At 39.6% G+C, this 23,828-nt stretch overlaps 1 protein-coding gene across 1 annotated transcript in view; it reads left to right on the top strand.

Moving 5' to 3' along the window:
* The window catches only part of LOC139412705 (cilia and flagella associated protein 92 (putative)), an 80,447-nt gene that overhangs the window by 11,797 nt on the left and 44,822 nt on the right, over positions 1–23,828 (top strand). The window lies entirely within an intron of this gene.

The raw sequence follows: 23,828 nt of genomic DNA, 5'->3' as shown, positions 1-23,828 counted from the left end.
AGTATCAAAAGGAAGGACATGGAAATGGGATAGTATCAAAAGGAAGGACGTGGAAATGGGGGGGAAAGGGAAATGGGATCGTATCAAAAGGAAGGAAATAGGAGAGTATCAAAAGGAAGGACATGGAATAGGGATAGTATCAAAAGGAAGGATGTGGAAAAGGGATAGTATCAAAAGGAAGGACATGGAAATGGGATAGTATCAAAAGGAAGGACGTGGAAAAGGGATAGTATCAAAAGGAAGGACATGGAAATGGGATAGTATCAAAAGGAAGGATATTGAAATGGGATAGTATCAAAAGGAATGACATGGAAATGGGATAGTATCAAAAGGAAGGACATGGAAAAGGGATAGTATCAAAAGGAAGGACATAGAAATGGGATAGTATCAAAAGGAAACACAGGGAAATGGGATAGTATCAAAAGGAAGGACATGGAAATGGGATAGTATCAAAAGGAAACACAGGGAAATGGGATAGTATCAAAAGGAAGGACGTGGAAAAGGGATAGTATCAAAAGGAAGGACATGGAAATGGGATAGTATCAAAAGGAAGTACAGGAAAATAGGATAGTATCAAAAGGAAGGACATGGAAATGGGATATTATCAAAAGGAAGGACAGGGAAATGGGATAGTATCAAAAGGAAGGACTTGGAAATGGGGGGGAAAGGGAAATGGGATCGTATCAAAAGGAAGGAAATGGGATAGTATCAAAAGGAAGGACATGGAATAGGGATAGTATCAAAAGGAAGGATGTGGAAAAGGGATAGTATCAAAAGGAAGGACATGGAAATGGGATAGTATCAAAAGGAAGGACGTGGAAAAGGGATAGTATCAAAAGGAAGGACATGGAAATGGGATAGTATCAAAAGGAAACACAGGGAAATGTGATAGTATCAAAAGGAAGGACATGGAAATGGGATAGTATCAAAAGGAAGGACGTGGAAAAGGGATAGTATCAAAAGGAAGGACATGGAAATGGGATAGTATCAAAAGGAAGGACGTGGAAATGGGATAGTATCAAAATTAAGGACAGGGAATTGGGATCGAATGGGGGGAAAGGGAAATGGGATAGTATCAAAAGGAAGGACATGGAAAAGGGATAGTATCAAAAGGAAGGACATGGAAATGGGATAGTATCAAAAGGAAGGACATGGAAATGGGATAGTATCAAAAGGAAGGACGTGGAAATGGGATAGTATCAAAAGGAAGGACAGGGAATTGGGATCGAATGGGGGGAAAGGGAAATTGGATAGTATCAAAAGGAAGGACATGGAAATGGGATAGTATCAAAAGGAAGGACAGGGAAATGGGATAGTATCAAAAGGAAGGACAGGGAAATGGGATAGTATCAAAAGGAAGGACAGGGAAATGGGATAGTATCAAAAGGAAGGACATGGAAATGTGATAGTATCAAAAGGAAGCACAGGGAAATTGGTTAGTATCAAAAGGAAGGAAATGGGATAGTATCAAAAGGAAGGACATGGAAATGGGATAGTATCAAAAGGAAACACAGGGAAATGGGATAGTATCAAAAGGAAGGACATGGAAAAGGGATAGTATCAAAAGGAAGGACGTGGAAATGGGATAGTATCAAAAGGAAGAACAGGGAATTGGGATCGAATGGGGGGAATGGGAAATGGGATAGTATCAAAAGGAAGGACATGGAAATGGGATAGTATCAAAAGGAAGGACATGGAAATGGGATAGTATCAAAAGGAAGGACATGGAAATGGGATAGTATCAAAAGGAAGGACATGGAAATGGGATAGTATCAAAAGGAAGGACGTGGAAATGGGATAGTATCAAAAGGAAGGACATAGAAATGGGATAGTATCAAAAGGAAACACAGGGAAATGGGATAGTATCAAAAGGAAGGACATGGAAATGGGATATTATCAAAAGGAAGGACATGGAAATGGGTTAGTATCAAAAGGAAGGACATGGAAATGGGATAGTATCAAAAGGAAGGACGTGGAAATGGGGGGGAAAGGGAAATGGGATCGTATCAAAAGGAAGGAAATAGGAGAGTATCAAAAGGAAGGACATGGAATAGGGATAGTATCAAAAGGAAGGATGTGGAAAAGGGATAGTATCAAAAGGAAGGACATGGAAATGGGATAGTATCAAAAGGAAGGACGTGGAAAAGGGATAGTATCAAAAGGAAGGACATGGAAAAGGGATAGTATCAAAAGGAAGGACATAGAAATGGGATAGTATCAAAAGGAAACACAGGGAAATGGGATAGTATCAAAAGGAAGGACATGGAAATGGGATAGTATCAAAAGGAAACACAGGGAAATGGGATAGTATCAAAAGGAAGGACGTGGAAAAGGGATAGTATCAAAAGGAAGGACATGGAAATGGGATAGTATCAAAAGGAAGTACAGGAAAATAGGATAGTATCAAAAGGAAGGACATGGAAATGGGATATTATCAAAAGGAAGGACAGGGAAATGGGATAGTATCAAAAGGAAGGACTTGGAAATGGGGGGGAAAGGGAAATGGGATCGTATCAAAAGGAAGGAAATGGGATAGTATCAAAAGGAAGGACATGGAATAGGGATAGTATCAAAAGGAAGGATGTGGAAAAGGGATAGTATCAAAAGGAAGGACATGGAAATGGGATAGTATCAAAAGGAAGGACGTGGAAAAGGGATAGTATCAAAAGGAAGGACATGGAAATGGGATAGTATCAAAAGGAAACACAGGGAAATGTGATAGTATCAAAAGGAAGGACATGGAAATGGGATAGTATCAAAAGGAAGGACGTGGAAAAGGGATAGTATCAAAAGGAAGGACATGGAAATGGGATAGTATCAAAAGGAAGGACGTGGAAATGGGATAGTATCAAAATTAAGGACAGGGAATTGGGATCGAATGGGGGGAAAGGGAAATGGGATAGTATCAAAAGGAAGGACATGGAAAAGGGATAGTATCAAAAGGAAGGACATGGAAATGGGATAGTATCAAAAGGAAGGACATGGAAATGGGATAGTATCAAAAGGAAGGACGTGGAAATGGGATAGTATCAAAAGGAAGGACAGGGAATTGGGATCGAATGGGGGGAAAGGGAAATTGGATAGTATCAAAAGGAAGGACATGGAAATGGGATAGTATCAAAAGGAAGGACAGGGAAATGGGATAGTATCAAAAGGAAGGACAGGGAAATGGGATAGTATCAAAAGGAAGGACAGGGAAATGGGATAGTATCAAAAGGAAGGACATGGAAATGTGATAGTATCAAAAGGAAGCACAGGGAAATTGGTTAGTATCAAAAGGAAGGAAATGGGATAGTATCAAAAGGAAGGACATGGAAATGGGATAGTATCAAAAGGAAACACAGGGAAATGGGATAGTATCAAAAGGAAGGACATGGAAAAGGGATAGTATCAAAAGGAAGGACGTGGAAATGGGATAGTATCAAAAGGAAGAACAGGGAATTGGGATCGAATGGGGGGAATGGGAAATGGGATAGTATCAAAAGGAAGGACATGGAAATGGGATAGTATCAAAAGGAAGGACATGGAAATGGGATAGTATCAAAAGGAAGGACATGGAAATGGGATAGTATCAAAAGGAAGGACATGGAAATGGGATAGTATCAAAAGGAAGGACGTGGAAATGGGATAGTATCAAAAGGAAGGACGTGGAAATGGGGGGGAAGGGAAATGTGTTCTTATCAAAAGGAAGGAAATGGGATAGTATCAAAAGGAAGGACATGGAAATGGGATAGTATCAAAAGGAAGGATATGGAAATGGGATAGTATCAAAAGGAAGGACATGGAAATGGGATAGTATCAAAAGGAAGGACGTGGAAATGGGGGGGAAAGGGAAATGGGATCGTATCAAAAGGAAGGAAATCGGATAGTATCAAAAGGAAGGACATGGAAATGGGATAGTATCAAAAGGAAACACAGGGAAATTGGATAGTATCAAAAGGAAGGACATGGAAATGGGATAGTATCAAAAGGAAGGACATGGAAATTGGGGGGAAAGGGAAATGGGATAGTATCAAAAGGAAGAACATGGAAATGGGATAGTATCAAAAGGAAACACAGGGAAATGGGATAGTATCAAAAGGACGGACATGGAAATGGGATAGTATCAAAAGGAAAGACATGGAAATGGGATAGTATCAAAAGGAAGGACATGGAAATGGGATAGTATCAAAAGGAAGGACATGGAAATGGGATAGTATCAAAAGGAAGCACAGGGAAATTGGGATCGAATGGGGGGAAAGGGAAATGGGATAGTATCAAAAGGAAAGACATGGAAATGGGATAGTATCAAAAGGAAGGAGAGGGAAGTGGGATAGTATCAAAAGGAAGAACAGGGAAATGGGATAGTATCAAAAGGAAGGACATGGAAATGGGATAGTATCAAAAGGAAGGACATGGAAATGGGATAGTATCAAAAGGAAACACAGGGAAATGGGATAGTATCAAAAGGAAGGACATGGAAATGGGATAGTATCAAAAGGAAGGACATGGAAATGGGATAGTATCAAAAGGAAGGACGTGGAAATGGGGGGGAAAGGGAAATGGGATCGTATCAAAAGGAAGGAAATGGGATAGTATCAAAAGGAAGGACATGGAAATGGTATAGTATCAAAAGGAAACACAGGGAAATTGGATAGTATCAAAAGGAAGGACATGGAAATGGGATAGTATCAAAAGGAAGGACATGGAAATGGGGGGAAAGGGAAATGGGATAGTTTCAAAAGGAAGAACATGGAAATGGGATAGTATCAAAAGGAAACACAGGGAAATGGGATAGTATCAAAAGGAAGGACATGGAAATGGGATAGTATCAAAAGGAAGGACATGGAAATGGGATAGTATCAAAAGGAAGGACACGGAAATGGGATAGTATCAAAAGGAAGCACAGGGAAATTGGTTAGTATCAAAAGGAAGGACATGGAAATGGGATAGTATCAAAAGGAAGGACATGGAAATGGGATAGTATCAAAAGGAAGGACACGGAAATGGGATAGTATCAAAAGGAAGGACATGGAAATGGGATAGTATCAAAAGGAAGAACAGGGAAATGGGATAGTATCAAAAGGAAGGACACGGAAATGGGATAGTATCAAAAGGAAGCACAGGGAAATTGGTTAGTATCAAAAGGAAGGACATGGAAATGGGATAGTATCAAAAGGAAGGACATGGAAATGGGATATTATCAAAAGGAAGGACAGGGAAATGGGATAGTATTAAAAGGAAGGACTTGGAAATGGGGGGGAAAGGGAAATGGGATCGTATCAAAAGGAAGGAAATGGGATAGTATCAAAAGGAAGGACATGGAATAGGGATAGTATCAAAAGGAAGGATGTGGAAAAGGGATAGTATCAAAAGGAAGGACATGGAAATGGGATAGTATCAAAAGGAAGGAAGTGGAAAAGGGATAGTATCAAAAGGAAGGACATGGAAATGGGATAGTATCAAAAGGAAACACAGGGAAATGGGATAGTATCAAAAGGAAGGACATGGAAATGGGATAGTATCTAAAGGAAGGACGTGGAAATGGGATAGTATCAAAAGGAAGGACAGGGAATTGGGATCGAATGGGGGGAAAGGGAAATTGGATAGTATCAAAAGGAAGGACATGGAAATGGGATAGTATCAAAAGGAAGGACAGGGAAATGGGATAGTATCAAAAGGAAGGACAGGGAAATGGGATAGTATCAAAAGGAAGGACAGGGAAATGGGATAGTATCAAAAGGAAGGACATGGAAATGTGATAGTATCAAAAGGAAGCACAGGGAAATTGGTTAGTATCAAAAGGAAGGAAATGGGATAGTATCAAAAGGAAGGACATGGAAATGGGATAGTATCAAAAGGAAACACAGGGAAATGGGATAGTATCAAAAGGAAGGACATGGAAAAGGGATAGTATCAAAAGGAAGGACGTGGAAATGGGATAGTATCAAAAGGAAGAACAGGGAATTGGGATCGAATGGGGGGAATGGGAAATGGGATAGTATCAAAAGGAAGGACATGGAAATGGGATAGTATCAAAAGGAAGGACATGGAAATGGGATAGTATCAAAAGGAAGGACATGGAAATGGGATAGTATCAAAAGGAAGGACGTGGAAATGGGGGGGAAAGGGAAATGGGATCGTATCAAAAGGAAGGAAATCGGATAGTATCAAAAGGAAGGACATGGAAATGGGATAGTATCAAAAGGAAACACAGGGAAATTGGATAGTATCAAAAGGAAGGACATGGAAATGGGATAGTATCAAAAGGAAGGACATGGAAATGGGGGGGAAAGGGAAATGGGATAGTATCAAAAGGAAGAACATGGAAATGGGATAGTATCAAAAGGAAACACAGGGAAATGGGATAGTATCAAAAGGAAGGACATGGAAATGGGATAGTATCAAAAGGAAAGACATGGAAATGGGATAGTATCAAAAGGAAGGACATGGAAATGGGATAGTATCAAAAGGAAGGACATGGAAATGGGATAGTATCAAAAGGAAGGACATGGAAATGGGATAGTATCAAAAGGAAGGACGTGGAAATGGGGGGGAAAGGGAAATGGGATCGTATCAAAAGGAAGGAAATCGGATAGTATCAAAAGGAAGGACATGGAAATGGGATAGTATCAAAAGGAAACACAGGGAAATTGGATAGTATCAAAAGGAAGGACATGGAAATGGGATAGTATCAAAAGGAAGGACATGGAAATGGGGGGGAAAGGGAAATGGGATAGTATCAAAAGGAAGAACATGGAAATGGGATAGTATCAAAAGGAAACACAGGGAAATGGGATAGTATCAAAAGGAAGGACATGGAAATGGGATAGTATCAAAAGGAAAGACATGGAAATGGGATAGTATCAAAAGGAAGGACATGGAAATGGGATAGTATCAAAAGGAAGGACATGGAAATGGGATAGTATCAAAAGGAAGCACAGGGAAATTGGGATCGAATGGGGGGAAAGGGAAATGGGATAGTATCAAAAGGAAGGACATGGAAATGGGATAGTATCAAAAGGAAGGAGAGGGAAGTGGGATAGTATCAAAAGGAAGAACAGGGAAATGGGATAGTATCAAAAGGAAGGACATGGAAATGGGATAGTATCAAAAGGAAGGACATGGAAATGGGATAGTATCAAAAGGAAACACAGGGAAATGGGATAGTATCAAAAGGAAGGACATGGAAATGGGATAGTATCAAAAGGAAGGACATGGAAATGGGATAGTATCAAAAGGAAGGACGTGGAAATGGGGGGGAAAGGGAAATGGGATCGTATCAAAAGGAAGGAAATGGGATTGTATCAAAAGGAAACACAGGGAAATTGGATAGTATCAAAAGGAAGGACATGGAAATGGGATAGTATCAAAAGGAAGGACATGGAAATGGGGGGAAAGGGAAATGGGATAGTTTCAAAAGGAAGAACATGGAAATGGGATAGTATCAAAAGGAAACACAGGGAAATGGGATAGTATCAAAAGGAAGGACATGGAAATGGGATAGTATCAAAAGGAAGGACACGGAAATGGGATAGTATCAAAAGGAAGCACAGGGAAATGGGTTAGTATCAAAAGGAAGGACATGGAAATGGGATAGTATCAAAAGGAAGGACATGGAAATGGGATAGTATCAAAAGGAAGGACACGGAAATGGGATAGTATCAAAAGGAAGGACATGGAAATGGGATAGTATCAAAAGGAAGAACAGGGAAATGGGATAGTATCAAAAGGAAGGACACGGAAATGGGATAGTATCAAAAGGAAGGACAGGGAATTGGGATCGAATGGGGGGAAAGGGAAATTGGATAGTATCAAAAGGAAGGACATGGAAATGGGATAGTATCAAAAGGAAGGACAGGGAAATGGGATAGTATCAAAAGGAAGGACAGGGAAATGGGATAGTATCAAAAGGAAGGACAGGGAAATGGGATAGTATCAAAAGGAAGGACATGGAAATGTGATAGTATCAAAAGGAAGCACAGGGAAATTGGTTAGTATCAAAAGGAAGGAAATGGGATAGTATCAAAAGGAAGGGCATGGAAATGGGATAGTATCAAAAGGAAACACAGGGAAATGGGATAGTATCAAAAGGAAGGACATGGAAAAGGGATAGTATCAAAAGGAAGGATGTGGAAATGGGATAGTATCAAAAGGAAGAACAGGGAATTGGGATCGAATGGGGGGAATGGGAAATGGGATAGTATCAAAAGGAAGGACATGGAAATGGGATAGTATCAAAAGGAAGGACATGGAAATGGGATAGTATCAAAAGGAAGGACATGGAAATGGGATAGTATCAAAAGGAAGGACATGGAAATGGGATAGTATCAAAAGGAAGGACGTGGAAATGGGATAGTATCAAAAGGAAGGACGTGGAAATGGGGGGGAAAGGGAAATGTGTTCTTATCAAAAGGAAGGAAATGGGATAGTATCAAAAGGAAGGACATGGAAATGGGATAGTATCAAAAGGAAGGATATGGAAATGGGATAGTATCAAAAGGAAGGACATGGAAATGGGATAGTATCAAAAGGAAGGACGTGGAAATGGGGGGGAAAGGGAAATGGGATCGTATCAAAAGGAAGGAAATCGGATAGTATCAAAAGGAAGGACATGGAAATGGGATAGTATCAAAAGGAAACACAGGGAAATTGGATAGTATCAAAAGGAAGGACATGGAAATGGGATAGTATCAAAAGGAAGGACATGGAAATGGGGGGGAAAGGGAAATGGGATAGTATCAAAAGGAAGAACATGGAAATGGGATAGTATCAAAAGGAAACACAGGGAAATGGGATAGTATCAAAAGGAAGGACATGGAAATGGGATAGTATCAAAAGGAAAGACATGGAAATGGGATAGTATCAAAAGGAAGGACATGGAAATGGGATAGTATCAAAAGGAAGGACATGGAAATGGGATAGTATCAAAAGGAAGCACAGGGAAATTGGGATCGAATGGGGGGAAAGGGAAATGGGATAGTATCAAAAGGAAGGACATGGAAATGGGATAGAATCAAAAGGAAGGAGAGGGAAGTGGGATAGTATCAAAAGGAAGAACAGGGAAATGGGATAGTATCAAAAGGAAGGACATGGAAATGGGATAGTATCAAAAGGAAGGACATGGAAATGGGATAGTATCAAAAGGAAACACAAGGAAATGGGATAGTATCAAAAGGAAGGACATGGAAATGGGATAGTATCAAAAGGAAGGATATGGAAATGGGATAGTATCAAAAGGAAGGACGTGGAAATGGGGGGGAAAGGGAAATGGGATCGTATCAAAAGGAAGGAAATGGGATAGTATCAAAAGGAAGGACATGGAAATGGGATAGTATCAAAAGGAAACACAGGGAAATTGGATAGTATCAAAAGGAAGGACATGGAAATGGGATAGTATCAAAAGGAAGGACATGGAAATGGGATACTATCAAAAGGAAGGACATGGAAATGGGATAGTATCAAAAGGAAGGACACGGAAATGGGATAGTATCAAAAGGAAGCACAGGGAAATTGGTTAGTATCAAAAGGAAGGACATGGAAATGGGATAGTATCAAAAGGAAGGACATGGAAATGGGATAGTATCAAAAGGAAGGACACGGAAATGGGATAGTATCAAAAGGAAGGACATGGAAATGGGATAGTATCAAAAGGAAGAACAGGGAAATGGGATAGTATCAAAAGGAAGGACACGGAAATGGGATAGTATCAAAAGGAAGCACAGGGAAATGGGATAGTATCAAAAGGAAGGAGAGGGAAGTGGGATAGTATCAAAAGGAAGAACAGGGAAATGGGATAGTATCAAAAGGAAGGACTTGGAAATGGGGGGGAAAGGGAAATGGGATCGTATCAAAAGGAAGGAAATGGGATAGTATCAAAAGGAAGGACATGGAATAGGGATAGTATCAAAAGGAAGGATGTGGAAAAGGGATAGTATCAAAAGGAAGGACATGGAAATGGGATAGTATCAAAAGGAAGGACGTGGAAAAGGGATAGTATCAAAAGGAAGGACATGGAAATGGGATAGTATCAAAAGGAAACACAGGGAAATGGGATAGTATCAAAAGGAAGGACATGGAAATGGGATAGTATCAAAAGGAAGGACGTGGAAATGGGATAGTATCAAAAGGAAGGACAGGGAATTGGGATCGAATGGGGGGAAAGGGAAATTGGATAGTATCAAAAGGAAAGACATGGAAATGGGATAGTATCAAAAGGAAGGACAGGGAAATGGGATAGTATCAAAAGGAAGGACAGGGAAATGGGATAGTATCAAAAGGAAGGACATGGAAATGTGATAGTATCAAAAGGAAGCACAGGGAAATTGGTTAGTATCAAAAGGAAGGAAATGGGATAGTATCAAAAGGAAGGACATGGAAATGGGATAGTATCAAAAGGAAACACAGGGAAATGGGATAGTATCAAAAGGAAGGACATGGAAAAGGGATAGTATCAAAAGGAAGGACGTGGAAATGGGATAGTATCAAAAGGAAGAACAGGGAATTGGGATCGAATGGGGGGAATGGGAAATGGGATAGTATCAAAAGGAAGGACATGGAAATGGGATAGTATCAAAAGGAAGGACATGGAAATGGGATAGTATCAAAAGGAAGGACATGGAAATGGGATAGTATCAAAAGGAAGGACATGGAAATGGGGGGGAAAGGGAAATGGGATAGTATCAAAAGGAAGAACATGGAAATGGGATAGTATCAAAAGGAAACACAGGGAAATGGGATAGTATCAAAAGGAAGGACATGGAAATGCGATAGTATCAAAAGGAAAGACATGGAAATGGGATAGTGTCAAAAGGAAGGACATGGAAATGGGATAGTATCAAAAGGAAGGACATGGAAATGGGATAGTATCAAAAGGAAGCACAGGGAAATTGGGATCGAATGGGGGGAAAGGGAAATGGGATAGTATCAAAAGGAAGGACATGGAAATGGGATAGTATCAAAAGGAAGGAGAGGGAAGTGGGATAGTATGAAAAAGAAGAACAGGGAAATGGGATAGTATCAAAAGGAAGGACATGGAAATGGGATAGTATCAAAAGGAAGGACTTGGAAATGGGATAGTATCAAAAGGAAACACAGGGAAATGGGATAGTATCAAAAGGAAGGACATGGAAATGGGATAGTATCAAAAGGAAGGACATGGAAATGGGATAGTATCAAAAGGAAGGACGTGGAAATGGGGGGGAAAGGGAAATGGGATCGTATCAAAAGGAAGGAAATGGGATAGTATCAAAAGGAAACACAGGGAAATTGGATAGTATCAAAAGGAAGGACATGGAAATGGGATAGTATCAAAAGGAAGGACATGGAAATGGGGGGAAAGGGAAATGGGATAGTTTCAAAAGGAAGAACATGGAAATGGGATAGTATCAAAAGGAAACACAGGGAAATGGGATAGTATCAAAAGGAAGGACATGGAAATGGGATAGTATCAAAAGGAAGGACATGGAAATGGGATAGTATCAAAAGGAAGGACACGGAAATGGGATAGTATCAAAAGGAAGCACAGGGAAATGGGTTAGTATCAAAAGGAAGGACATGGAAATGGGATAGTATCAAAAGGAAGGACACGGAAATGGGATAGTATCAAAAGGAAGGACATGGAAATGGGATAGTATCAAAAGGAAGAACAGGGAAATGGGATAGTATCAAAAGGAAGGACACGGAAATGGGATAGTATCAAAAGGAAGCACAGGGAAATTGGTTATTATCAAAAGGAAGGACATGGAAATGGGATAGTATCAAAAGGAAGGACATGGAAATGGGATAGTATCAAAAGGAAGGACATGGAAATGGGATATTATCAAAAGGAAGGACGTGGAATTGGGGGGGAAAGGGAAATGGGATCGTATCAAAAGGAAGGAAATGGGATAGTATCAAAAGGAAGGACATGGAAATGGGATAGTATCAAAAGGATACACAGGGAAATTGGATAGTGTCAAAAGGAAGGACATGGAAATGGGATAGTATCAAAAGGAAGGACATGGAAATGGGGGGGAAAGGGAAATGGGATATTATCAAAAGGAAGAACATGGAAATGGGATAGTATCAAAAGGAAACACAGGGAAATGGGATAGTATCAAAAGGAAGGACAGGGAAATGGGATAGTATCAAAAGGAAGGACAGGGAAATGGGATAGTATCAAAAGGAAGGACAGGGAAATGGGATAGTATCAAAAGGAAGGACAGGGAAATAGGATAGTATCAAAAGGAAGGACGTGGAAATGGGGGGGAAAGGGAAATGGGATAGTATCAAAAGGAAGGACAGAGAAATGGGATAGAATGAAATGGAAGGATTGTGAAGGTATATAATTAAATGGAAGGAATGTGATGGGATAGAATGGAAGGAAAAGGGAAATAATGGAATGTAAGCAGGGGAAATTGGACAGGTTGCAATGGATGGAAATGGAAATTGGATTGAATTGAATAGAAGGAAAGGGAAATGGGATATAATGGAATGGAAAGAAATGGAAATGGAATGGAATGGAAAGAAATGGAAATGGGATAGAATGGAAGGAAAGGGAAATAGGAGAGAATGGAATGGAAAGGAAAGACAGGAAAATGGGACAGAAATAATGGAAAGGGTATGGGATCGAATGTAGGGAAAAGGAAATGGGAAGAATGGAAGGAAAGGTAAATGGTTTAGAAAGGAATAGAAGGAAAGGTAAATGGGATAGAATGGAATAAATGGAAATTGAATAGAATGGAAGGAAAGGGAAATGGGATAGAATGGAATAAATGGAAATTGAATAGAATGGAAGGAAAGGGAAATGGGATATAATGGAGACGAAGGAAAGAGAAATGGTATTGAATGGGTTGGAAGGAAATGTGATAGAATGGAAGGAAAGGGAAGTGGGAGGGAATGGAATGGAAGGAAAGGGAAATGGGATAGTATAAAAAGGACAGAAAGCTAAATGAGATTGAATGAAATGGAAGGAAAGGGAAGGGATAGAATGGAAGGAAAAATAAATGGGAGAAATGGGACTGAATGAAATGAAAGGAAGGGAAAATGGTATATAATGCAATGAAAGGGAAATGTAATAGAATGGGATGGAAGGAAAGTGAAATGGGATATAATTTAATGGAAGGGAAGGGGGATAGAATGGGATGGAAGGAAAGGGAATTGACAAACAGAAAACACTGGTATAAGTACACAGGGGATAATGGGGAAGATGGGTGACACCTGTAAAGGGGTGGAGACAAGCACAAAGACAGGTGAAACAGAGCAGGACATGACAATGGTAGGAAATGGAAATGAGATAGAATGGAAGGGAGAGGAAGTGGAATAGAATTAGATGGAAAGAATGGGAAATGGGATAGAACGGAATGAATGGGAAATTGTATAGAATGAAATGGAAAGAAGTAGAAATGGGATAGAATGGAATGAATGGGAAATGGGATAGAATTTAAGGACATGGAATGGGATAGTATGGAAAGAAATGGAGTGGAATGGAAGGACATGGAAATTGGATAGTATGGAAGGAAATGGGATAGATTGGAAGGAAAGAGAAATGGGAAGGAAATGGAGTGGAATGGAAGGACATGGAAATGGGATAGTATGGAAGGAAATGGGATAGATTGGAAGGAAAGAGAAATGGGAAGGAAATGGAGTGGAATGGAAGGACAGGGAAATGGGATAGTATGGAAGGAAATGGGATAGATTGGAAGGAAAGAGAAATGGGAAGGAAATGGAGTGGAATGGAAGGACATGGAAATGGGATAGTATGGAAGGAAATGGGATAGATTGGAAGGAAAGAGAAATGGGAAGGAAATGGAGTGGAATGGAAGGACATGGACATGGGATAGTATGGAAGGAAATGGGATAGATTGGAAGGAAAGAGAAATGGGAAGGAAATGGAGTGGAATGGAAGGACATGGAAATGGGAGAGTATGAAAAGGAAGAAACAGGATATGTGATAGAATGGAATAAAAGGAAAGTGAAACAATGGGATAGAATGGAAGGAAAGGGAAATGTGATAGAATGGAGAGAAGGGGTAATCTAACAGAAAGGAACAATAGGGAAATCGGATGGAAAATAATGTAAGGAAAGGGAATTTGGATAGAATGGAAGAAAATGGAAATGGAAAGGAATGGAGGGAGTGTCAAATGGGATTGGGGGAAATGAAAAGAAAGGGAAATGGGATAGAATAACAGGGAAATGAGAGATTGGAATGGAAGGAAATGGTAATTGGGCACAATGTAAGGACAGTGAAATTTAATAGAATGAAAGGGAATGGGAATGAATGGAATGGAATAAAAGGTGAATGGGAATGAATGGAATGGAAGAAAAGGTGAATGGAATGGAATAAAAGGTACATGGGAATGAATGGAATGGAAGAAAAGGTGAATGGAATGGAAGAAAAGGTAAATGGAATGGAATGGAATAAAAGGTAAATGGGATAGAATAATAGGGAAATTAGATAGATTGGAATGGAATGAAATGGTAATTGGGCACAATGTAAGGACAGTGAAATTGAATAGAATGAAAGGGAATGGGAATGAATGGAATGGAAGAAAAGGTAAATGGGAATGAATGGAATGGAAGAAAAGGTAAATGGAATGGAATGGAAAGAAAGGGAAAGGGTATATAATGGAAGTAAATGGAAATGCGATAGAATGGGATCGAAGGAAAGGGAAATGTGATAGAATAGAATGGAAGGAAAGGGAAATGGGGTAGAATAGAATGAAAGTAAAGGTAAATGGGGTAGAATAGAATGGAAGGAAAGGGAAATGGGGTAGAATAAAATGAAAGTAAAGGGAAATGGGGTAGAATAGAATGGAAGGAAAGGGAAATGGGGTAGAATAAAATGGAAGGAAAGGGAAATGGGGTAGAATAGAATGGAAGGAAAGGGAAATGGGGTAGAATAGAATGGAAGGAAAGGGAAATGGGATAGAATGGAATGGAAGTAAAGGGAAATGGGGTAGAATAGAATGGAAGGAAAGGGAAATGGGGTAGAATAGAATGGAAGGAAAGGGAAATGGGGTAGAATAGAATGTAAGGAAAGGGAAATGGGGTAGAATAGAATGGAAGGAAAGGGAAATGGGGTAGAATAGAATGGAAGGAAAGGGAAATGGGATAGAATAGAATGGAAGGAAAGGGAAATGGGATGTAATAGAATGGAAGGAAGGGGAAATGGGTTAGAATAGAATGGAAGGAAAGGGAAATGGGGTAGAATAGAATGGAAGGAAAGGGAAATGGGTTAGAACAGAATGGAAGGAAAGGGAAATGGGGTAGAATAGAATGGAAGGAAGATGAAATGGGATGTAATAGAATGGAAGGAAAGGGAAATGGGGTAGAATAGAATGGAAGGAAAGGGAAATGGGATAGAATAGAATGGAAGGAAAGGGAAATGGGATAGAATAGAATGGAAGTAAAGGGAAATGGGGTAGAATAGAATGGAAGGAAAGGGAAATGGGGTAGAATAGAATGGAAGGAAAGGGAAATGGGGTAGAATAGAATGGAAGGAAAGGGAAATGGGGTAGAATAGAATGGAAGGAAAGGGAAATGGGATAGAATAACAGGGAAATTAGAGATTGGAATGGAAGGAAATAGTAATTGGGCACAATGTAAGGACAGTGAAATTTAATAGAATGAAAGGGAATGGGAATGAATGGAATGGAATAAAAGGTAAATGGGAATGAATGGAATGGAAGAAAAGGTAAATGGAATGGAATGGAATGGAATAAAAGGTAAATGGGAATGAATGGAATGGAAGAAAAGGTGAATGGGAATGAATGGAATGGAAGAAAAGGTGAATGGAATGGAATAAAAGGTACATGGGAATGAATGGAATGGAAGAAAAGGTGAATGGAATGGAAGAAAAGGTAAATGGAATGGAATGGAATAAAAGGTAAATGGGATAGAATAATAGGGAAATTAGATAGATTGGAATGGAATGAAATGGTAATTGGGCACAATGTAAGGACAGTGAAATTGAATAGAATGAAAGGGAATGGGAATTAATGGAATGGAAGAAAAGGTAAATGGGAATGAATGGAATGGAAGAAAAGGTAAATGGAATGGAATGGAAAGAAAGGGAAAGGGTATATAATGGAAGTAAATGGAAATGCGATAGAATGGGATCGAAGGAAAGGGAAATGTGATAGAATAGAATGGAAGGAAAGGGAAATGGGGTAGAATAGAATGAAAGTAAAGGGAAATGGGGTAGAATAGAATGGAAGGAAAGGGAAATGGGGTAGAATAAAATGAAAGTAAAGGGAAATGGGGTAGAATAGAATGGAAGGAAAGGGAAATGGGGTAGAATAAAATGGAAGGAAAGGGAAATGGGGTAGAATAGAATGGAAGGAAAGGGAAATGGGGTAGAATAGAATGGAAGGAAAGGGAAATGGGATAGAATGGAATGGAAGTAAAGGGAAATGGGGTAGAATAGAATGGAAGGAAAGGGAAATGGGGTAGAATAGAATGGAAGGAAAGGGAAATGGGGTAGAATAGAATGTAAGGAAAGGGAAATGGGGTAGAATAGAATGGAAGGAAAGGAAAATGGGGTAGAATAGAATGGAAGGAAAGGGAAATGGGATAGAATAGAATGGAAGGAAAGGGAAATGGGATGTAATAGAATGGAAGGAAGGGGAAATGGGTTAGAATAGAATGGAAGGAAAGGGAAATGGGGTAGAATAGAATGGAAGGAAAGGGAAATGGGGTAGAATAGAATGGAAGGAAAGGGAAATGGGTTAGAATAGAATGTAAGGAAAGGGAAATGGGGTAGAATGGAATGGAAGGAAAGGGAAATGGGGTAGAATAGAATGGAAGGAAAGGGAAATGGGATAGAATAGAATGGAAGGAAAGGGAAATGGGGTAGAATAGAATGGAAGGAAGATGAAATGGGATGTAATAGAATGGAAGGAAAGGGAAATGGGGTAGAATAGAATGGAAGGAAAGGGAAATGGGATAGAATAGAATGGAAGGAAAGGGAAATGGGATAGAATAGAATGGAAGTAAAGGGAAATGGGGTAGAATAGAATGGAAGGAAAGGGAAATGGGGTAGAATAGAATGGAAGGAAAGGGAAATGGGGTAGAATAGAATGGAAGGAAAGGGAAATGGGGTAGAATAGAATGGAAGGAAAGGGAAATGGGGTAGAATAGAATGGAAGGAAAGGGAAATGGGATAGAATAGAATGGAAGGAAAGGGAAATGGGATGTAATAGAATGGAAGGAAAGGGAAATGGGTTAGAATAGAATGGAAGGAAAGGGAAATGGGGTAGAATAGAATGGAAGGAAAGGGAAATGGGATAGAATAACAGGGAAATTAGAGATTGGAATGGAAGGAAATAGTAATTGGGCACAATGTAAGGACAGTGAAATTTAATAGAATGAAAGGGAATGGGAATGAATGGAATGGAATAAAAGGTAAATGGGAATGAATGGAATGGAAGAAAAGGTAAATGGAATGGAATGGAATGGAATAAAAGGTAAATGGGAATGAATGGAATGGAAGAAAAGGTGAATGGAATGGAATGGAATAAAAGGTAAATGGGAATGAATGGAATGGAAGAAAAGGTAAATGGAATGGAATGGAATGGAATAAAAGGTAAATGGGATAGAATAACAGGGAAATTAGATAGATTGGAATGGAATGAAATGGTAATTGGGCACAATGTAAGGACAGTGAAATTGAATAGAATGAATGGGAATGGGAATGAATGGAATGGAAGGAAAGGGAAATGGGAATGAATGGAATGGAAGAAAAGGGAAAGGGTATATAATGGAAGTAAATGGAAATGCGATAGATTGGGATCGAAGGAAAGGGAAATGTGATAGAATAGAATGGAAGGAAAGGGAAATGGGGTAGAATAGAATGAAAGTAAAGGGAAATGGGGTATAATAGAATGGAAGGAAAGGGAAATGGGGTAGAATAAAATGGAAGGAAAGGGAAATGGGATAGAATAGAATGGAAGGAAAGGGAAATGGGATGTAATAGAATGGAAGGAAAGGGAAATGGGTTAGAATAGAATGGAAGGAAAGGGAAATGGGGTAGAATAGAATGGAAGGAAAGGGAAATGGGGTAGAATAGAATGGAAGGAAAGGGACATGGGGTAGAATAGAATGGAAGGAAAGGGAAATGGGATAGAATAGAATGGAAGGAAAGAGAAATGGGGTAGAATAGAATGGAAGGAAGATGAAATGGGATGTAATAGAATGGAAGGCAAGGGAAATGGGGTAGAATAGAATGGAAGGAAAGGGAAATGGGGTAGAATAGAATGGAAGGAAAGGGAAATGGGGTAGAATAGAATGGAAGGAAAGGGAAATGGGATGTAATAGAATGGAAGGAAAGTGAAATGGGATAGAATAGAATGGAAGGAAAGGGAAATGGGGTAGAATAGAATGTAAGGAAAGGGAAATGGGGTAGAATAGAATGGAAGGAAAGGGAAATGGGATAGAATAGAATGGAAGGAAAGGGAAATGGGGTAGAATAGAATGGAAGGAAGATGAAATGGGATGTAATAGAATGGAAGGCAAGGGAAATGGGGTAGAATAGAATGGAAGGAAAGGGAAATGGGGTAGAATAGAATGGAAGGAAAGGGAAATGGGGTAGAATAGAATGGAAGGAAAGGGAAATGGGTTAGAATAGAATGGAAGGAAAGGGAAATGGGATGTAATAGAATGGAAGGAAAGGGAAATGGGATAGAATAGAATGGAAGGAAAGGGAAATGGTGTAGAATAGAATGTAAGGAAAGGGAAATGGGATAGAATAGAATGGAAGGAAATGGAAATGGTTTAGAATAGAATGGAAGGAAAGGGAAATGGGATGTAATAGAATGGAAGGAAAGGGAAATGGAAGGAAATGGAAAATGGGGTAGAAAGGAAGACAAGTGAAATTGAAAGGAATATAATGGGTATAATGTATAGAAAGGGAAATCTGACAGAAACAAACCAAAGGGAATGGGATAGAATTGAAGGAAATGGAAAGGGAATGGAATGAAATGGAAATGGTATAAAATGGAAAGGACAGGTAAATGAGATTGAATGGAAGGAAAGGAAAGGAAAATGGGATAGAATGGTAGGAAATGGAAATGGAGTAGAATGGCATGGAATGAAAGGGAAATTGAATATAATTAAATGGAAAGAAGGGAAATGGGATAGAATAGAATAGAAGGAAAGGGAAATGGGATGTAATAGAATGGAAGGAAAGGGAAATGGGTTAGAATAGAATGGAAGGAAAGGGAAATGGGGTAGAATAGAATGGAAGGAAAGGGAAATGGGGTAGAATAGAATGGAAGGAAGATGAAATGGGATGTAATAGAATGGAAGGCAAGGGAAATGGGGTAGAATAGAATGGAAGGAAAGGGAAATGGCGTAGAATAGAATGGAAGGAAAGGGAAATGGGGTAGAATAGAATGGAAGGAAAGGGACATGGGGTAGAATAGAATGGAAGGAAAGGGAAATGGGATAGAATAGAATGGAAGGAAAGAGAAATGGGGTAGAATAGAATGGAAGGAAGATGAAATGGGATGTAATAGAATGGAAGGCAAGGGAAATGGGGTAGAATAGAATGGAAGGAAAGGGAAATGGGGTAGAATAGAATGGAAGGAAAGGGAAATGGGGTAGAATAGAATGGAAGGAAAGGGAAATGGGATGTAATAGAATGGAAGGAAAGTGAAATGGGATAGAATAGAATGGAAGGAAAGGGAAATGGGGTAGAATAGAATGTAAGGAAAGGGAAATGGGGTAGAATAGAATGGAAGGAAAGGGAAATGGGATAGAATAGAATGGAAGGAAAGGGAAATGGGGTAGAATAGAATGGAAGGAAGATGAAATGGGATGTAGTAGAATGGAAGGCAAGGGAAATGGGGTAGAATAGAATGGAAGGAAAGGGAAATGGGGTAGAATAGAATGGAAGAAAAGGGAAATGGGGTAGAATAGAATGGAAGGAAAGGGAAATGGGTTAGAATAGAATGGAAGGAAAGGGAAATGGGATGTAATAGAATGGAAGGAAAGGGAAATGGGATAGAATAGAATGGAAGGAAAGGGAAATGGTGTAGAATAGAATGTAAGGAAAGGGAAATGGGATAGAATAGAATGGAAGGAAATGGAAATGGGTTAGAATAGAATGGAAGGAAAGGGAAATGGGATGTAATAGAATGGAAGGAAAGGGAAATGGAAGGAAATGGAAAATGGGGTAGAAAGGAAGACAAGTGAAATTGAAAGGAATATAATGGGTATAATGTATAGAAAGGGAAATCTGACAGAAACAAACCAAAGGGAATGGGATAGAATTGAAGGAAATGGAAAGGGAATGGAATGAAATGGAAATGGTATAAAATGGAAAGGACAGGTAAATGAGATTGAATGGAAGGAAAGGAAAGGAAAATGGGATAGAATGGTAGGAAATGGAAATGGAGTAGAATGGCATGGAATGAAAGGGAAATTGAATATAATTAAATGGAAAGAAGGGAAATGGGATAGAATAGAATGGAAGGAAAGGGAAATGGGATGTAATAGAATGGAAGGAAAGGGAAATGGGTTAGAATAGAATGGAAGGAAAGGGAAATGGGGTAGAATAGAATGGAAGGAAAGGGAAATGGGGTAGAATAGAATGGAAGGAAGATGAAATGGGATGTAATAGAATGGAAGGCAAGGGAAATGGGGTAGAATAGAATGGAAGGAAAGGGAAATGGGGTAGAATAGAATGGAAGGAAAGGGAAATGGGGTAGAATAGAATGGAAGGAAAGGGAAATGGGATGTAATAGAATGGAAGGAAAGGGAAATGGGATAGAATAGAATGGAAGGAAATGGAAAATGGGGTAGAAAGGAAGACAAGTGAAATTGAAAGGAATATAATGGGTATAATGTATAGAAAGGGAAATCTGACAGAAACAAACCAAAGGGAATGGGATAGAATTGAAGGAAATGGAAAGGGAATGGAATGAAATGGAAATGGTATAAAATGGAAAGGACAGGTAAATGAGATTGAATGGAAGGAAAGGAAAGGAAAATGGGATAGAATGGTAGGAAATGGAAATGGAGTAGAATGGCATGGAATGAAAGGGAAATTGAATATAATTAAATGGAAAGAAGGGAAATGGGATAGAATAGAATGAATGGGAAATGGTATAGAATGAAATGGAAGGAAAGGGAAATGGGATTGAATGGAATGGACAGAAAAAGGAAACGATATAGGATGGAAGCAAAGGGAATGTACCGGTACAGAGTCAATGTGGAGGCTATATACAGGGGGTGCCAGTACATGTCCATTTTATTTGTCGCATTTGATTCAGAAAAACACCAGTTCCAACTCGCCCAACATGACTACAAATTATCTAAAAAGTTACCTGTAAACTTGGTCCAAACATTTAAAACAACTTTACTAATCCAACTTTAGGTATTTTAAAACGTAAATAATCAATCAAATTTAAGACGAAATATTCTGTGTTCAATAGCGGATAAAATGAAAGTGGAGCGAGCCCCAGGTCGTGTGCCCCAAACAAAACAGTCCACTTGGCTCGACACCCAGAAACGAAAGGGCTACTTCTTCATTATTCAAAAGAAAAACATCAACCAATTTCTAAAGACTGTTGACATCTAGTGGAAGCCATAGGAACTGCAACCAGATGCCTCAGAAATTTCGATTCCCATAGAAAACAAATTGAAAACACAGTCACCTCAAAAAAAAAATCCTGGATGGTTTGTCCTCGGGGTTTCGCCTGCCAAATAAGTTATGTTATACTCACAGACATAATTTGAACAGTTTTAGAAACTTTAGAGTGTTTTCTATCCAAATATACCATTATATAAATATCCTAGCTTCTGGGCCTGAGTAGCAGGGAGTTTACTTTGGGCACGCTTTTCATCCGGATGTGAAAATAGTTCCCCCTAGCCTGAAGAGGTTTTAAGGAAGCGGAAATGGAAGGAAATGGACGGAAAATTAAATGGGATAGAATAGAAGGAAAGGGAAGTGGGATAGAATGGAAGGACAGGTAAATGGGATAGAGAGGAATGGAATGGAAGGATAGGGGAATGGGATCAAATGGAAGGAAAGGGAAATGGGAGTGAATGGAATCAAAATAAATGGGATGGAATGGCATGAAATGAATGGGAAATGGGATAGAATCAAAGGAAAGGGAAATGGATATAATGAAAGGAAACGGAAATGGAATGGACGGAAAATGAAATTGGAAAGAATTGAATGGAAAGAAATGTGATAGAATGGCGTAACAGCATTTCCCACGGAAATGGGATAAAATGGTCGGAAAGGGAAATGGGATTGATTGGAAGAAACGGGACTGAGTTAGAAAGCAAGGAAAAGGAAACAGGATAGAATGGAAGGAAATGGAAATGGAATGGAAGGAAAGGGAAATGGGTTAGAATGGAAGGGAAATAGGATAGGTTGGAAGGGAAATAGGATAGGTTGGAAGGGAAATGGGTTAGAATGGAAGGGAAATAGGATAGGTTGGAAGGGAAATAGGATAGGTTGGAAGGGAAATAGGATAGGTTGGAAGGGAAATGGGTTAGAATGGAAGGGAAATAGGATAGGTTGGAAGGGAAATAGGATAGGTTGGAAGGGAAATAGAATAGGTTGGCAGGGAAATTGGTTAGAATGGAAGGGAAATAGGATAGGTTGGAAGGGAAATAGGATAGGTTGGAAGGGAAATAGGATAGGTTGGAAGGGAAATAGGATAGGTTGGAAGGGAAATGGGTTAGAATGGAAGGGAAATAGGATAGGTTGGAAGGGAAATAGGATAGGTTGGAAGGGAAATAGGATAGGTTGGAAGGGAAATGGGATAGGTTGGAAGGGAAATGGGATAGGTTGGAAGTGAAATGGGATAGGTTGGAAGGGAAATAGGATGGGTTGGAAGGGAAATAGGATAGGTTGGAAGGGAAATGGGTTAGAATGGAAGGGAAATAGGATAGGTTGGAAGGGAAATAGGATAGGTTGGAAGGGAAATAGAATAGGTTGGCAGGGAAATGGGTTAGAATGGAAGGGAAATAGGATAGGTTGGAAGGGAAATGGGATAGGTTGGAAGGGAAATAGGATAGGTTGGAAGGGAAATAGGATAGGTTGGAAGGGAAATGGGTTAGAATGGAAGGGAAATAGGATAGGTTGGAAGGGAAATAGGATAGGTTGGAAGGGAAATAGAATAGCTTGGCAGGGAAATGGGTTAGAATGGAAGGGAAATAGGATAGGTTGGAAGGGAAATAGGATAGGTTGGAAGGGAAATAGGATAGGTTGGAAGGGAAATAGGATAGGTTGGAAGGGAAATAGGATAGGTTGGAAGGGAAATGGAATAGGTTGGAAGGGAAATGGAATAGAATGGAAGGGAAATGGGATAGATTGGAAGGGAAATGGAATAGAATGGAAGGGAAATGGGATAGATTGGAAGGGAAATGGAATAGAATGGAAGGGAAATGGAATAGAATGGAAGGGAAATGGGATAGGTTGGAAGGGAAATGGAATAGAATGGAAGGGAAATGGGATAGATTGGAAGGGAAATGGAATAGAATGGAAGGGAAATGGGATAGAATGGAAGGGAAATGGGATAGGTTGGAAGGGAAATGGAATAGAATGGAAGGGAAATGGGATAGATTGGAAGAAAAGGGGATTGGTTAGAAAGGAAGGAAAGAAAAATTGGATAGAATGGAAGGGAAAGCCAGTTCGTTGGGCTCCGACGCCTCAGCCAGATCGTCAGGCTCCCACGCCTCTGCCGGATGGAAGGTTTCTTCCTAAGTTCCCACCTTTCAAGGGAGTTTTTCCTAGCCACTGTGCTTCTAGATCTGCATTGATTGGTGTTTGGGGTTTTAGGCTGGATTTCTGTATAAGCACTTTGTTACATCTGCTGATGTAAAAAGGGCTTTATAAATACATTTGAGCCCTT

Source organism: Oncorhynchus clarkii, chromosome 7 (genome assembly GCF_045791955.1).
Source record: "Oncorhynchus clarkii lewisi isolate Uvic-CL-2024 chromosome 7, UVic_Ocla_1.0, whole genome shotgun sequence".
Taxonomy (NCBI): Eukaryota; Metazoa; Chordata; class Actinopteri; order Salmoniformes; family Salmonidae; genus Oncorhynchus; species Oncorhynchus clarkii.
Note: the sequence above shows the minus strand (reverse complement) of the source record. Positions and strands in the feature narration are given on the sequence as shown.